The sequence below is a fragment of the Dermacentor silvarum genome, chromosome 10 (assembly GCF_013339745.2).
Source record: "Dermacentor silvarum isolate Dsil-2018 chromosome 10, BIME_Dsil_1.4, whole genome shotgun sequence".
In the NCBI taxonomy this organism is placed as follows: domain Eukaryota; kingdom Metazoa; phylum Arthropoda; class Arachnida; order Ixodida; family Ixodidae; genus Dermacentor; species Dermacentor silvarum.
Genome location: NC_051163.1, coordinates 105625896 through 105639127, shown reverse-complemented (window position 1 = coordinate 105639127; position 13232 = coordinate 105625896).

Here is a 13232-nt window from a genome sequence, read left to right as displayed (position 1 = left end):
CCCGAATCCGTGCCCTGAGACGAATTACCAAGAGCCTGGCGAATGCTTTCGTGTCACCACACAGCGTCGGAGACTGTGAGTAATATGCAACCATCGTAATCATTTGCATAACTTTAACCTGTTTCAAGACTAGAGCCTCTGAGTGACATCTGACGTATTTGTCTCTATCAGCCCAATATTGCCCTGTATCCGCAAGTTTTCTCGTGTAATCAGAACATTGCAATTATGAAAGCCCTGAAAACGTTTTACCATAGGGTCCGGAGCGTTGTTCCGACACGTGAGCGATAATCGAGTAATTTATACAGCGCAGTTAAGTCAAGCGAAGTCTAGTGCTGCCTCGTTCGAATTCAGTTTTTACGTTCGAATCGTGAGCCCCACTGCTTACTTTCTGTCCGCCATCGTTCCCTATCCCCTCCTAATTTATGTTCCTTGACATTATTACATAAGTGACAATTAAGGGCAACATGTGTAAACTTGAAAACATCAGTTATTCAACGGGGAATGAATATAATAAATGCAATCTTTGGAAGTCAGGAAACACCCCATGCAGCGCTGAAGAACCGGTAGGTCGGATTCATAGCTAATTCATGTGGCGTGACATAACAAGAACAAAGAGGTGAACGGAGAATACGTGCGTGTACTCGCGCGTAAAAACCTATTTCAAAACATGATATGTATGTACCAAGAAAGATTCCTGACATAATGTTAGTAAAAGCAAGATACAACGAGCAGAGCAGGCACATATGGCAAAATGTGACATGGCCATGAAGGCATATGACACACAGAAACCTTTAAGGCTTTCATTTTATTTTTGTTGAAAGGGGCTATTGAGGTTAGACTGAACATGTGTGTTCTACTAGATTGATTACCGTGTCGGGAAATAATAGTTCTGCCAGTTGGTTTAGAAATGCAACCCCATGCGCACTCACAATACCGCTATTTTGTGGTGAATTATACAGGTAAGCTTAAAGGGACTCTAAAGAGAAACCGGAAGTTGAGCTTAAATGGTAGATTATCCTTTCACGATCACAGCCATACCATTCTTACTGCAAACAGATGTTTAATAGGCGAGAAAATAGCGAAAAACTGAAGAATAGGTGCTGACGCCCCTTCGAATTTCCCGCACTACACGTTCTGACGTCGGAGATTACAAATGCAGGCCGGTCGCGATTGGTCAAGAGCGATTTAGCGCTGTTAATAAAACGCAAAATGAAAGACACCTTAAACGTACATAAACAGCGTTTGCCTACTTTTTAAACCGTTTCAAGCGAGGAAGTACAAGTTTAGCACAAAATTAAATAAATAAGAAAAAATGGCATGGCGATACATGCGGCCGTGATAGTTTCGTAGTTTCGTTTTTGGTCAATGCATCGTCGCGCGCGCCTGTTCCGCTCTACGGTGTTTGTTTGCGTGTTGCGTGGCTCGAAAAACGTTGACTTCGCGGGAAACAGCCAGAAAATGCCTCGTGTGTGTAGTGTTGAGGGCTATATAAATGGCCCAAGGCGCTTGCTCAGGGGCAGTGGCAGTGTTGACTCGATTGTGTCCTTTCATGTGGTGTCGCGCGGTCAGCCCCGGCTCCCCGGCGTTCGCAATGGCTCAGTGCTCTGCCGATGATGAAACGGCAAAAGAGCCAGAGAAACCGATGGTGTGCTCTCTGCATTTCTCGCCCTCGGATTATGTGTATAACCCTGCCCTCGGAAAGTATCTTGGCGTGTCCCAGAGGCCAGTCCTTTCTCGAGCAGCTGTTCCCTCAATGCGGCCTTCATCAAACCCCCTTCCGGTGCCCCTGCAGCAGCAAACTGGCGGCTCGGTGAGTGCTGAATGTCATTAAATAAAGCCACGAAATAACCATACCGAGTACGTGCGGAACTTTCTACGCTTGTTCTGTCGGGAACATCGTGGCCTGGCGGACCGGACGCTTCGCCTTCCGTCGACGAAAATGAAGCTCTCCGCCGGCGCGGCCGGCGGCTCACCGCCATCGCACGCGGAAACACCTACCACTCGAGCACGGAGGATCATTTCGCGCTCTGTTTCACTGAATATCGCTGAAATGCAGTCCTGCTTCCCTGGCGAGCTCTTCGTTGCAAGGTTCAGCTGAAGCAACGGTATCCATCGCGGCGAACGCAAACGCAGCGACCATGCATGCAGCCATGATGCATCCAGTGCCTCGGCCGTTTACGCAAGCGGTGACGTATCATGGCGCATTCTGATTCGCCGAGAGCAATGAAATCTGTGACGACACTGCTTCAGCGCCAAATCTGGGGTGAGAGAAATTGAGGAAGAGGTATTTGGTCTTTGTTTACGAATTTCTCCGCTAATAACTCATATTTTTGCACTCAACAAAAACTGCATGCATTCCTGAAGGTCCCTCTTTTATTCCAGCTGAACTTCCTGTTTCTCTTTAGTGTCCCTTTAAGTTGTCGTTTTACGAACACGTGTTCGCAGTACCATCAATGTTCTGTCATATGCTCACTACTAAGCTCCTGTCTTACCGCACATCGTCCCTGTGAGGCTGCACACAAATAACGTCTACTGCTGTTTTGTCGAGAAAGGGTAACCAACTACGAAAAATAACAAGGCTTATATGTCCACTGATTAGAAGACATATACGTCGGCACGCGTCAACAGCTTTTCCAACAACAACAAAAAAAAAATCAATACCTTCGAAGTTTCTGTGCGCGCATTATGTATGCTATGACTCACGCCAATGGCGTTTGTCGAAACATTGGCTTCAGCGATATTCCTTGTTCGAACATTGCTCATCACTTACTGATAAATAATTCTTCTATTTGCAGTTGACGGTTATTTATTCTTAGACAGCTACTTCCTGATTGTACTGTTTCATTTTTTTACTATTTCAATGCACTTTTTTCATCCTTTCAAAGCTTAATATTGATGAAGCTGCGCACTTAAGAACAGACACGTTCACGCACACATCAAGAAGTACTATATTTACAACGCGTCTTTATACCTCAACATTGCTTTCCAGTTTTTTCAACCTTACTCTTTTAATACTGCACTAGCACAACCACTTCCCCATCCCCTCACTGACACAGCTAAGGAACCCTTTTCTGAACACTTCTACATTTTCAAGCGAAGCTTGTATACGCTAGCTTGCGCCGGCGATGTAACGCTAAAACTCCGGCTCCAGCGGCGGCGCACCGGCGCCGGAGCGTGAGTCATTAGGCACGGTGCCGGCTGAGTAGGCGCGCTCACGCCACGTGCGTAGCCAATCACAGCCATTTCGCTTCTGCCGGGAGGGAAAGAGCAGGAGAGGATTTCGCGCGCGCTGCGCCCGCTTCGTTTTCGTTCAGTTCAGTCTCAGCAAACCGATGGGATGGGCGCGCATTGTGCGTACCCCCGAACAACAGGCAGCTCTCGCCGAGTGCCACAGGAGATCGCCCGTGAAAGGGCGCGTCGTCGACAGGCCGATCCTATGGTGCGAGCTGCTTAATCTGCGGCACTCCGCCAACGCCGAGCAGATCACCTAACCTTCCCTTGGTGACGGTCAAGTTACTCACAAGAAACATAACCGTCAAACACAAGGTGCAACCAGGAAGGATAAGCTTCACTTACCCCCATTTTCCGGTAGGGGAAAGTCCGAGAAATTTTTTTAACCCTGCTCTACGCACACGCGTAATGTCCTCCTTCAGTGGTAGTGCCCGAAATTGCGCTACAGCGCCATATAAACGCTGCAAAGAAAAGTAGTTGCTGCCTCGATGGGAAAAGGTTTGTCGGAACGTTGGCTCTGTTTTTAAAAAGATATCTTGTTTGACAGCTGTTCACTACACCTATGTCAATCTTCCTCCAGCCTGCCGTCTTTGTAGGAACGAATTTTGTGATATCACATTATAGAGAGAATGCTAGGACACTAGGACGCTCTTCGCGCATGCGCCTATACCCTTCCTATTTTCGTAAGTGCGCTCCGGGACATGGCGCTGAACGACGTGCCGGTCGACGCTCCAGTGAGATCACTAAAATATTGAAAAGCTGCACCCTTTTGGCAAATGTTCATACTTTTGTCATTTTGATTTAGTTTTTACAATTTTCAATATTCATTCCACCTAAGCATTAATTTTTTCTATAAAAAATGTAATTGCGACTGCAGCACATGGGCTATGTACGTATTTTATTCTGTGTCATCATCATGCTTTACTTGAAACCAGCTATACGCGTATATAGCCTATCCAGCACTTTAGCGCTAGTTCACAGTAATCTCAAATGGTGCGGGTGGTACTCAGGCAGCTTCATAAATTTAGGAGATCGATAACGTGACGGAATCCATACTCACTTCATATTTTAACTTTATGAAGGAGCCGTTCCCCCGCGAACACCCTGTGACCATTACAATGCGCATATTGCTTCTCTTCTCTGCAATGCCTCACATTTTACACTCTAAAGTGAGATTCGCGATAGTTCACCCTCCACGTCTACGTAACAGAAAATATAAAAAATATATTTTGAGGAACAGGAGGTTATGTTATTTTTTGGCAAGCTCTTCATCCTGGGGTAGCAATGGGGGGGAAAAGAATTTTGTATGTTTTAACCTCACATTTGACCCTTACATATGAACACCCTTAGGTGCGTTATATATATATATATATATATATATATATATATATATATATATATATTACTTAAATAACGCGAGTTTAACAAAGGAAGCGGAGAAAAGTACATCTGAAAAATTTCAACAAGAGCGATCCCATAACCCAAGTAACACAGAACGTAGCGTAAACGTTCCCTGATTGTAACAAATGTCAGGCAACGTGAAACAGCCAACCTCAACGTTGAATGTACGTTGTCAGCTGTACGTTCAAGTGATGTCACAAATAAATGTCACAGCAACGTCCCGACACCCACGTTGTGTGAACGTTGCATGTAAACATCAATTTAACGTGTAAAGGGTATCAATGTAGCAACGTAACAAAACAGCACGTTCCCAGAACGTTGCCGGATGTCACCAATAATGACATTAATGTGATGCCAGGCTGCTGTAGCATTTCACATGTATGTTGCCGCTTAAGCGGCACAACGAATGCCATCTTACCACCGCCACCTTTAATTGGAATACTATCAAGTGCGTTTATTTTTAGCAGTAGAACAAACAAATGCTAATACGGAACGGTAGTCAATATTGGCCTCTACGCAAGTCAGTTTCTTTAATGTTTTCACTCACGTTGACCGTGTAAATCTTCCAAATTTACGCTAAGTTTCGTGATGGCTGGTGGCCTGAGATTATGAAATGCGAAAATGTCTACATTTTTTTAAGGTGCCATATTTCAAGGAATGCGTAAAGAAATACAACGTACAATGTTTTATACGTGTTATTTGACAGGTAGGCTAGTGCTGGTGGGCAACTAGTGCTGGTGGAAAACAGACAAGCACCAAAATGTACAAAAAGCGCTTTTTTCTGGCAGTGCTATGGGAAGGCGCACACATTGCTCTAAATTTCTCAGACTTTTTGTTTTAATATATATTTCAGGCACGTACAATGACCACGGTAAGTATTTCTTTTGTACCTAACTTACTGCGGAAAATGCCGAGTACCATTTTGCCGAGTGGTAAATGTGATACGGACATGAATTTTGCCGCCCTTTTAAGGTTCTGCAGCATACATGTTTTCATCACTAGGGAGGTTCGTCGCTTACTATTCTGGTAGCTATTTAACGTGAACGTATTCCTATATGAATACATTGAAATAGAAGAATACGGTCAGTGGAAGCTGCTGATATGTCGAGTGAACCAGCGAAATATATCGGTAAAAGCGTGAATTGGTCTCCACCTTTCTGACTTCGCTTATTCTTGCGGTGTCCATGCTAACAAATAATTGTTTCGTATAAAAGAAAAAGTAACATATCGATCGCTACTCATTTAATGAGTATTCGCTGAGTTGCGATTTATTTAGTCACAGCTACATTTAGATTGTTTAACAGCTACTAAACACATTCTTTTAGGAGATTTTCAAACAGACTCTACAAAGAACTATTAGCGTCAAAGAACTACATTCTTCGCATATTTAGCACATATTCTCTACTGCCACAGTTTCTTAACTTATAAAACTACGTTTAGGTTTCCAGCACCTAATTACCTGGTTAACTGTGGTATAATGTTTAACAGCAACTAAACTACATTCTATTTGGGAGATTTTCAAACAGGCTGTTTCACTCTACAGAGAACTATTAGCCTCAAAGAACTACGTTCTTTATATATTTAACACATATCCTCCACTGCTACACGTTTCTTCACTTATAGAACAACGTTTAGGTTTCCAGCACTTAATTACCTGGTTAACCATTGTAACGTTATAAACCGGGATAAGGTGCCTCAGGAAGGCTGTCCTACATTTCGATAGGAAGACCTGTCTTCGTCAAAGGCCTTTGACGAAGATAGGTAATACATTTGTGAAATCATGCAAGTTGCTTTTTACTGAGGCAATGAAATGCGCAAAATTCATAAATGTGTTTACCTATGACGTCACATCAAAGAACTGCGCCATTCAAATATTCTAAAACAAGATCTATCATTGTAACTGGTATCACACTTGATTGAAAGACATTTCCCTCCAACGAGTTTTCCCTTCGCGAAAACTTCCAAGAGCGCATACGTTACCCAAATATTCTTTTTAGAGATACATACTTTGGTGAAACCTTATTCACACAATCACTAACTCTGATAACCACCAGCGACGGTCACTTCTGGGGTCTGGGACGTTTCGCGTGTAATGACCCAGCTCTGACAATAAGCGCCGCAGAGCATCAAGAGAAAAGAAAGGTCAATCGAGTGCTGTGCAGAAAGAGCAACTAAACCTATCCATTAGCCAGGACAATAAGGTCTAGACGTGTCTGCGCCTGGCCAGACACGGCCAAGAAAAAGTTAAGTTCGTACCACGCACATGGCTTTCAATATTTTGCTCTCCCCACTGAGGCTTCTCTTTCATTTTTCAGCGGGCCGTGGGGGTGCTAAGAGTGAATGTAGTGTTGAAAGAAAACTGGAAGGCGAAGACAGACGATCGTCGAGGCATCCGAGATTCGCCGAAAATAGACGACTGTGGAAATGCAAACAAAAACCATGCGCGTGCATGATAGTAAACATTAAATAAGCATCGCTGAGCGAAAGTTGTGAACAAAGTAGGAAACTGGAAAGACACATTGTTCTTGAAAAAAATGTTAAAAATTTTAACTCACTCTCCGTCGCCTCGCCGCCGTGACTCGCGCGCGAAAGACCGCGCGCTTCCAGCCTGCCATCCTCCCTCGCGTGCGCTACATTGACCCGCGATTTGCGGCTCAACCTCGTACGCTTTCACTCGCACATAGCGTACGGCGCGCGGCGACGATTTTATAGCTGTTGGACTTTATACGGAACCTCACGGCGACGGCATAAATGCGCTTGGAGTGCCCATATATTAAAAAACGACCCAGAATGCATTGAATTCAAAGCACATTAAACAGTTTGCATTGAATTCAAAGCACATTAAACAGTTCTGGCGTTGCTCGAACATAACTATTTGCCACGTATTTGTCTATATGTGGCCGACAGTGGCAGAGATTCAAGCTAGCTTGTTCGATATTACTTTTCAAGAAGCTACATGCTGGACGCTTCAAGTGTTTATTGAAGCTACGTGACAGCTGCTATAGTCGTTAAGCTTCACTGAAAGGCATTGTGAAAGTGCAGTTTCTTATGAATGTTATTTATGCTATTTTTGCTTTTCAGACACCACTAAACAAGTCCCCAGAGGTAAGCTATACACATTTGGCACTCCGAGTATTGCTCGGTGACAGCGACAAGCAAGGTCAACAAATTATTTAAATACTGCAGAACGTCTATTAACGCTGAGCGGACCTTTGGGACCATTAATGGATGAGTAAAAAGAACAGATCCAGCAGCTAGGAGCCATTTTTCAAAATTTTCCGAACCTGCAGCGTTATTTTTGATTACGAGAAGCATGACGGGCGTGATTCTTCTTGGCGCAAGACTTGCCAGGCTTGATTTCCTTAGTTTAAGTTTTGTGGGTAGCAAGTAATTCCGCTATATGTGTGATGAGATAGCGTAAAGAAAACTGAAGTCATGCACTTCACCACTACTCGTACACCCACAGTTCTCAACACTGCACTGCGCCAGCGCCACTTTCGAATGATTCGCCATGCTAACTCAGTAGATACCACATTCTATTTCTAGCTGCCGCAGTGACATTTTGGAAACAACTTTGAACATCTAGACGAATTTTCTTCGATGTCTGCAAAGTTAGAGCTAGCTCTCTGATTTTTTTTCTGGTTTCTGGCTTTCTGAGTTGGGTAGCAGTTACACATTCATTAAACATTTTAGCACGACCGAGGCAACATGGTTTACCGTTTCTGAATATTTAGAAATAACTGACACGTGTACGTTGCTTTTCTAGTTTCCTAAACCTAAGTATTTACCAGCAGCTCCCGTACAAAAGCGGCCGACACCAATAGGTAACCAAATTATATATTCTACCTAAATTATATATTGTATATAAATTACACATTCTATAAATTATATAATAAGTAACCCTGATATATTCTACGGCGCTGCCATTGCAAATGCTTGCAGATGGAGCATTTCAGTTGGAAGGTTGCACGCCCGGCGAAACCGGAGAGGATATTCTTGAACGAAATCATAAGTCCTGACGCTGTGAGGCAAGGAAAGAAACAGCGGAGCAGAATAGTGTCTCGCGTTTTCAGGGCTCCTTATGCGTCATAAATGCGTGACCCGTAATCCCGGACAGAATTTGTCGTGCATAGTTTCGATTTTGAGTAGAGATTTAAATTTCACGGAGTCGGTGTCGTTGTGGTTACTAATGTCATTAGGTGGTTGAAACATCATTTTTTTTTTGCTGTCATCCTTGGGGCGCTAATTGAACCCAACTTTTGTAGAACATAAATTACATCATAATATTATAATACAAAAATTTAGGTGGCGATATCTAATAATGTACTAAAACAAAGCACATCCCTCAAGCCAAATTTTGACACATTTAGTTACAATTGGACAACACACATTATGTGAAGAGCTCTTGAGGCTTGGATAACGAGAAATATTCTTGAAAAGCTCTTCACCCGTCCTCACGAAAGAACCGGCTCTATCAGGCAAAGATTAGAAGCCACGCGTCTCGGTTGAAGTGCAACTGTCATAAGCCTTACGCAAACCTCTCAAAGCAGCAAAATAAAGGAATTCATCTTCTAAAATACACGAGGGCAAAATGTAAAGTGGTCAGTGAGCCCACGCTCGCCGGCTTCGATACAGCTGTCTTGGGAAACGCCTTGCCTTCCTACACGATGGGCTGGCTCACATATGCAAATTTCGAAATATCGAAACTCAAAATATCAAAATTTACGCATTTCATTCAGCACAGGGAAGCGATATAAAGGGGCCATTGAATTTATAGCAGAATCCACGCCTCGATAACGCCCGAGGGATTGTCATTTTTCCGATGTGCAACGTGCTGTGAAACATGCACTAGAATTCGAAGACCAACTTGAGACGGAGCAGTAGAGACAGTCGTTTAAGGAGTTGGTGGCTGATATTCTTGAAACGTGGTACTGCAGAGAAGATCACACGATGTCAGAAACAGACTACTAAATAATCACTGGACCAGTAATAATTTATGCAGTAAACTAACTTTACCAAAGCACCACCATATCACAAAAACTACGCGTATTGCGATATACACAGACAAAAACTATTATACACGTAATCAAAACACGGTCCCATATCCTGACCTATAACAAATGGTGTATCAGTAGGAGTAGCTTTTAATTAAACCTCCTCGCAATGCATTTGGATGGGGCTGTGATGATTACGGCAGCAGAAGAATCCGTTGAAGATGATTTTTGCCGTCGGCCTCGTTACATTGTACACTGCACTGCTACTGCGCGAGCAAGTCTTGACAAACGGCAGTTTGTTGAATGGACCATGCGTCTCATGATTACAGCCAGCACAGTTGTTACGAGAAGTTTATCGTTACTTACCAATCGTTAAGCATTCAAATGAACTGTATGAAAGTGTCCGATGCTCCGGTGTGTTTTATTTATATTTCCGTCTCCTTGTAGAGAGTCTCCTTGAATAACGTATAAAAGTTACTTGTCGTCTTCCGGTTAATCTCACTTTTCCGTTTACTTTGTATTTGTGTCTTTCACTCTTCTGGAGCAAATGTATTGATACGGATTGGTCTGGGCTATTGAAAACCAGAACAGGGAACGTGAATGACTGCAGCGTTTCGGGTGCTTTCTCCGCAGCTGCACGCCGCCAGACGCCATTGATCTGCGTGTTCTCGGACAGGCTGCAGCCTCCAATGAAGCATCCAAAGTCCGGGCTGTGCGACTATGTCTACTTTGACTCGATGGAGTTGAAGAAAGATACCACCGGACTGAGTGGTACCTTGCAGAAAAGCTTCCAATACTTTCTGATGCTTGCCCTGGAAAACAAGATGCGTGCCGAATACGGAATCGGCTTCAACTACCAGTGAGCACATTTGACTGGTTTTTCATCAACTGCAACGAACGGAAGAACACTAGACTGTTTCGTTTTAAACGCTAATTATGTTAGCGCAGAAGCCAGGGTGTTTTAATTCTGGTCAGCATCGGGCATAATCTACATAGGCCAAAGTGATGGAATGGATCCTGAACCTTCTGAAACGCGACTATTTTTATTATTATTATTATTATTATTATTATTATTATTATTATTATTATTATTATTATTATTATTATTATTATTATTGGCATTCCTTCGAAACGGGGCTTCGACAAATACTCACCTAGCCTGCTTGAGCTAATCAAGTAATCCATAGATATTTATTAGTCTAGCACTTTTGGGCAGGTACCCTAATCTTTTCTCTCGTCCTTAAAAACACTATACTTATCTTGTATAGTTACCAACGTCTGTAAAGGACTCGGTCCTATCATTTTCTTACGAGATTATTTTTCCATAATATCTCGACTATTGACCTCCATCCGCTCTAAATTCATGCGCTGCTGGAAGGTGGACGTTTCCTATGAGTCTCGCTGGGTGAATACCTGACGTCACGTTCCGCCGACGTGACGCCACCCTGCGACGATAAGCAAAAGCTAAGAAAAGTACATAATGTCCATGTATGTTAACACTTTTCATGTGCAAACTGTGAAAAACACAACCTATTTCACATTAGGTGCAGGGAAAAGCGTGACTACATTTACTTGTCCTTCCCGTCGAGTTTCCAAGCGTCTTGCTCAGCCGACATCTTCTTTGAACACCAATGTAGCCTGCATAGTCTTTGGCTTCGATGCTGTCTTCTTTGACGGCTTTGTCAGAATTGGAACCAGATTTTAGATAGCCGTTGTCTGATTATCCGTCTACATTGCCTTCAAGGACGAGTACTAGAATGCACTCATATGCTTTTATGGCACCTTGCGGTAGTTGGTTTATAGCACTCTAAAGCCTCTGCAGAGGAAGCTGAGGAATTAACTGTTTGGGCTCGGTGATTTATACGCTCCGATATAGATTTTGGTGGGTAGTTGTTGGCAGAAAATATGAGGATATGATATCTAAAAAAAAGTTCTGCAATGCAATGAGACACTTGAATGAAACACGATGATACGAAATAGCTGTGCTCCGAGACAGAATTTAACATGCGAATGTTACCTAACTTCGGAAAGTAAGAAAAAGCAACGTGGACAAATTACGTGGTAAAAAATATCTTAAACATTGGAAAGTATTGTAAAGCTCCTTCAAATGAGGAGCTTCAAAATGAGCATACAAGCAGAGTGCTCACTATAAGTGCTGGTTGGCTTCAAAAACACTCTTGATGCCGAAAGTAGCCTTAGCGCAGGTGTATTTGTACGGTACGTCGGCTGCAATAATCGCATTTATTTGGCACATCCCGTAACATAACATTACAAGAAAACAGTTCTGATATTCCGAGTGGAATGCTTCGGTTCAGAAAGTGTTATATACGAATACAAAGCTTATCATTTTTATGTTAGCCTATGGAACAATATTTTTATCACTCCTAGTAGCTTTTACAAAATCTCTTGCTCACCGCACCCCAATGACTTAAGAGTCTGCCTGTAACAACTGTGGCAGCGAGTAACCATTGATCATGTTCTTTACCGTTGTACTCGCTATAGTGTGCAGTGATTTAACATTTCGAGTTTGAATTGTCACAAACGCTTACAGCATAGTAATTTTCTTAGGGCGAGATGACTCATGGAGGAGTGACGAAAGAATGCGGGCGGTAGGAAAAGGACCGAAACATTGCAAAATGTATGCAGAATGAACAAAGATAAATTCCTGCTCTTGAGAAAAAGGGTAACTTTGGGACGTAGAAAGAAATCAATAACACCTCAAGATGAAACTGTTCGGCAGCCATGACGTCACACAACAAGACTGCTGTCCAAAACAAGACGAGCGCGTCTTGTGCTGCTGGCGTGTTCAAAATTGTTGGTGCGCACTTGAAATTCTAAACGTTCGTTAATTCCTAAGCACTTACGCTAAAAAACGGTACAATTCGACAAAAGTGACGCATCGATCGCCTCTGGCAATGTGATGCGTTAATTCAGTGCAATTATATCAATTATTTTATCTGGGCAGCCTTGGCTCGTGCCTGCATGGCCGTATGTTTCTGCCGCTAAAGTATATTTTCAATACTACTTGCAGCTTTTGTTGTAATAATGTAGCCTCAAGCGTGACTTATTCGTACACGTGTTCGATCACGTGCAGCTGAAGGAGAAGAGAGAGAAACAAGTAGAGTAAGACAATGCGCGAAGTGTGTGAAAGATAAACGCCGTTATTCTAGCCTATTCAGCGCTTTCCGTGAGCCGTCTCAACCTTTTCTCGTATCCATTAGAACTAAAATCGATTTTTTTTTAAACACAGCTTTCGAAGTCCGACATTTTCTTTTTATTTGAAGCCGTTTATTGATGGACTTCTACAAATAAGACACGGTGCTGTTGCAGATCACTGAAAAACGCAAGGGCGATGTTCGAGACCACTAAGACCAAACGGGAGGCGTCCAATATTTTGCATAGCTTCTGGGCACGCGGCGTAACTCACTTCGCCTATCTCAATGCTCCAGCCCATCATTACAACATGAACGACTTCAAGGTGATGTTGTCAGTGCTCAAGGTAAGTTCGGGGCTAGCACTCGTCAAACGTTAATCTTTGTCCGATATGCAGTTTCGCGAGTTTAACAGAAAGACTTCCCTCCAAACCAATTCTAATTACGAAGTTAC